Source organism: Mastomys coucha, unplaced genomic scaffold, assembly GCF_008632895.1.
Source record: "Mastomys coucha isolate ucsf_1 unplaced genomic scaffold, UCSF_Mcou_1 pScaffold16, whole genome shotgun sequence".
Classification (NCBI taxonomy): Eukaryota; Metazoa; Chordata; class Mammalia; order Rodentia; family Muridae; genus Mastomys; species Mastomys coucha.
Window position 1 is genome coordinate 52,072,335 of NW_022196898.1, and position 5,001 is coordinate 52,077,335.

The 5,001-nt window shown below is 38.7% G+C and overlaps 1 protein-coding gene across 3 annotated transcripts in view; it reads right to left on the bottom strand.

Annotated features, from left to right (window-relative positions):
- Magi3 (membrane associated guanylate kinase, WW and PDZ domain containing 3) overlaps positions 1-5,001 on the bottom strand; it is a 193,966-nt gene that overhangs the window by 88,345 nt on the left and 100,620 nt on the right. The gene's annotated exons all lie outside the window — the stretch shown is intronic.

The window sequence follows — 5,001 nt, forward strand, 5'->3', positions numbered from 1 at the left end:
CCTATTTGCTCAAGGTTCTTCCCTACTTTCTCTTCCATTAGTTTCAATGTATCTGCTTTGATGTGGAAATAATAAATTATTAGACCAAAGCATACTACTATCTTCCTGAAGCACAGGATTCCGTATGCAACACTCTATCCCACATCACAATTTTTGTAGCTGTTATTATTGCTACATCAACCAAGTGCAGCAGCTATTTGGGCTCCTAAGGTAGTGGAGTCATTTAGCATTTTGTCACAGTCAACCACAGGTGATACCATGATTAAACTGTAATTCCTCAGTTTGTCATGAGCTGTATGTCTCCCAGTCCTCACCACAAAGAACTGAGCACTGGTTCTAGATCAAGAATACAACCAAAACCTCCCTCAAGATCTCTTCTTGGAGAGTCTGTTTTCTGAGACCATTATTGTTACCAATTCTTTCACAGTCAGGATCCAGAAAAGAAAAAGTCATAGGATGGTTTGAACAGGGAAGGTTTAAAGAACTAATACAGTATTTACAGAGAATTAACTGAGATTTAATGAGAATTCTAAGTAGAGCTAAAAGATAACTCTGAAAAATCCCAACTTATATCTGAGGAAGAACACCCAAGTGGCAACAGCCTGCCATGGAGGATATGGCACTCCCAAATATCTCTATTTCAGATCTCATTCAAGCAGGTGTGCTAACAGTCTACTGAGTAAACAATCTTGTTGGGTTGCTTAGAGACAGTGCTGGTTCAGTGGGTCAAGGCTGACGTGGGTCAGAACAATCTAGAATACTAACCTGATTGACCAGCAAGCTGCCCAGGGGTAGTGGGTAAAAGGTGTTTTAAAGTTAGTAGAAAACCAACTAGAACACTTGTTGAGCTTGCCAGAAACCCCTGTAGGTGCTACTGTATCAATCAAGGACCATGGCTTGATCCACAAAAAGCCCCACAATCAAACAGTTGGTAGGTAGACCAGTAGGGTGCTGCTGTTTATGCATCTCTGAAATCCCACTGAGAAGCTGACTTCTAGGTACTGCTGAAATTAACTGGCTATCTTTTTTGCAAAGCAAGAGCAAAAAGACAAAAACAAGCTCAAACTAATAGAAGAAACTTGTTCTTTTTCCAGAATCCTTCCTGTGTCCTCTAGTGACAAAGCTTAGCACTGCACTAGAAGGTAGAAGAACAATGTCCCAATATTACAGGTAGCAGGCAAGAAATATTAATTTGGCATGGGTTATAATGTAAAAAACAATCTTTCTGGAAGAGAAGTTACATGCATATTCCCGGATCCTTTGAGGCCTTGCTTAATTTAACTTTGTTCTAGTGGGGTCTCTCTGCTCAGAGTGCTTAGAATTCAAATGTCTTCTGGCCCTGAGTAACCTTTGGGAATAGTTAACCCTATAGTTTCCAACAAGTTCTCTAGATACTTTAGACTTCTTGAATCTATATTTCTATTCTCTCTGCTCAGGGCCTGCCATATTCTGCCCTGCTCTCTTGGATGCTATGGTATAGAAAATGCCTTTTAGCAGAGTCTTCTCATCTCTTAAGGACCATGAAGCTGATGTACTACAGTACAGCAGCTCCCACAAGAATGCCTTTCTGCTTGAACACCATGCTTCTACCTGCCTACACCTCTCTCTTCTAATGATCTCAGGCTTTAGTCAGTATATTTCTCCTTGTGGCTTCTGTGTAATTCTGGTATGTCTGTATAGTGTTTTAAGTATTTATATGCTTTCTAGTATAACCAGATATTTAGACTGATTTATACTTTTATTGTCTCAGACCTGTTATCAGAATTTTCTCCACACAGATCTGGAATCTTTTAGTAAGAATGGTATTTAAAGACCAGATGTGACCACTCAGTTTGCTAAATGCTCTAATGTACCATTGCTTCCAGGTTCGGGAAGGCATTTTTAGACATTTCCGTTTGTAAGCAAACTAAGAAGTCCTATTAAGCTCTGAAAGGCTGCAACTCCTTGCATCCTATGAACTAAAATTATTTAGATTGTAGCTTCTTTCTAGAGAAAAATACCACACTATAGAGAAATGTAAACCTGAGATAATAAAGCAAACTAAAAGGCAACAAATGAGAAGGGACAGAGGACAGTAAGGAAGATAGTCTTATTTTTATTTTTCCATAATGTATTTTATCAAGGGAAGAGAGAACTCAACATCTATGAAACTTAAAAGCATTATCCTGAAAAGTCCACAAGAGTTAGAATTAGAAAAGATAATTAGCGGGGCTAGCAAGATGGCTCAGCGGTTAAGAGCAATGACTGCTCTTCCAAAGGTCATGAGTTCAAATCCCAGCAACCACATGGTAGCTCACAACCACCCGTAATGAGATCTGATGCCCTCTTCTGAGATGTCTGAAGATAGCTACAGTGTACTTAGATATAATAATAAATAAATCTTTATAAAAAAAAGATAAGATAATTAGCTTTCTAGCCTCCTTTATAACTGGTGTCCATTAGCTGAGTGCATTCCTTCCTCATCCCTAACATTTTAGCCTTCCTGTTATCTTGTGGGTTTGGTGGTGGGTAAGTGCATAAAATATATTCCAACGGTGAAAGTGTAAATACAATTTGGAGCTACACAGCTTCCATTATAAATGGCTACTCAATCTGTATAGAAGTTCACTGAAACATAGACTTTGGATGTGGTTAATTTTGGTGAATTATTTGTTTTTCAAGTTTTTTTTATAATACTCTTTTTTAAAGTACAAAGAACAGGAAAAGATAATATTAGATGATGAGGAAAGGTGGAGTGCAAGTGACACATGTGTCCTGATGGAGGACGGAAAGCCAATTGCTTCAACAGTTTCAATCTGTTGTGTTTTTTCCTCTGTGTGGTGGATCACTGAACACAGCTGTAGCAGAGTGGAAGTGTGTAAAACTCTAAGCAAAACTCCATGGCTGTAGGATGGCCATCCTAACTGAATACAACTTATTGACACACACCAAGTTAGGGACTGGACAAGTGTTCGTTTGAGTGGCTACATTAATCAGGCTGTATGATATTTTTATTTATGAGTTTGTTTTAATAAAGTGATGTGATAGAATAAATAAAATGCTATCCTGAATTGTTCATCAGACATAATGGTAAGTTACTTAAGAGGTAATGAAAATCAGATTGCTATAAAAATCTTTTTAAACAATGCTTTATGCCAGGAACCAATTAGATAACTGCTTGCTACAGTTAACATAGTTGAGGAAAGAAAATAAGATCCCAAATTTAATATCTATACAAGTTAACAAAGTATAAAAGCCACAAACTGCTAAAAACTTTTCTTGGGAAATCTGGCATAGAATAAGCTTTGAACAATCATAATTACAGAAGAAGAGGAGGAGGAGGAGGACAAGAATGAGAAGGAAGAAAGAAGGAAGAAAAGAAAAGGAGGCGGAAGAGGAGAAGAAAGCATGGGGACTGGTGGTAAGTAAAGGTTCTAAATTCTGTGATTTATTCTTTATTTCTACATAATGCTCTTCGTTGGGAGAGATGGAGGGAAGGTGAAGGAGAAGGGAAAATAATCTAAGCAGGGTAAGGATCTAAGTATAGAGGAACTGTAATTTTGAAACCACAATGAGGAATCTTTGGTGAGAGACTGGTCATTATGTAAGAGTAAACAAATGAAAGGCAACCAAGAACTGCAGAATGAAAGGTAGTATCCAAAAGAAATCAACTGAAAAGGAAACTGTGGTGGTTTGAATGAGAATGGTCCCACAGGTCCCTACACTTCAGTGCTTGGTGGCTAGCTGGTGGAACTTCAGGGAAGAATTAAGAGGTGTGGCCTTGTTGGAGGAAGTGTGTCATAGGGAGTGGGTTTGGGGTTTCAGAAGCCCGGGTAACTTAGATAATGCTTGTGGGCTCTCCCTCTCCCCCTCCCACTCTACCTCGAATTTGTGGATACATATAAGTTCTTAGCTACTGCTCCAGCACTATGCCTGCCTGTCAGCTGCTCTGGTCCCTCTAATGATGGTCACAGACTAATTCTGAAATATTAAGTAACCCCCAATGAAAAGGTTTCTTGCATAAGTTGCCTTGATCATGCCTCTTCACAGCAAGAAATGTAACTATGATACTAAATGTAACCAAAAGGATGATTTTATATGTGTTTATTTGTTTACTGCTTTTTATTCTTCCCCAGCCCATACTAACTAAAGCCAACTCAGTATGTATGACTTCTCAACAACAAAAACACACTAGTACACCAATATCCAGATTCTGTACTAAGACCTATAACTCAATAAAAATTCAAACTAGGTTACACAGGACGGGAATACTTGCTCCCTTTCCTCACTGGGAAAGCGGGGATTTTATAGCCAGTAAGGTTTGAATTACTTGGTTTTAGTGCATAAGGCACTGGCTTTCAAATTTTATTTTTTGGAATAAAATCTAGTTAAGAACAGGTAAACAGGAGCTGTAGCAATGACTCACAGTTAAGAGCATTGGCTGTCCTCCCCTGGATCCAAGTTTGAGCCCCAACACACACATGACATGCCCAGCTCACAACCATCTATAATGCCACTCCCAAGAGATCTGATGCCCTCTTCTGGCCTCAGAGGTCACTGCATGCGTGTGATGCTCAGACATACATGCAGGAAAAAACATTCATGCATACAAAATAATAGGAAATTAAACATTTTTTTATAGAACAGGTAAGTACATATTTTTAAATTGTAGTTCTCACTTTCTTGGAAGTCATAATATGGAGGCTTCAACTTTCTTTTTCTACTTAAAATAGAACACATACATGCTTTAGGAGAATTTTCTTCACATTCAATTTTTGTTTCATTCATGTCCCCAACATAGTCTTCGAAATTTCATACAAAATACATTTTTTTATGTTTGTAAGTGTGTACATGTCCTCAATGCATGAGTACATGAGTGCATGTGTGCTGCTTGTGCGTGTGTGCTTGCATGCGTGTGTGTATGTGTATGTGTGTGCGTGTGTGTGTGTGTGTATGCATGTGTGTGTATGTGTGTGTGTGTGTGCATGTGTGTGTGTGTGTGTGTGTGCGTGTGTGTGTGTG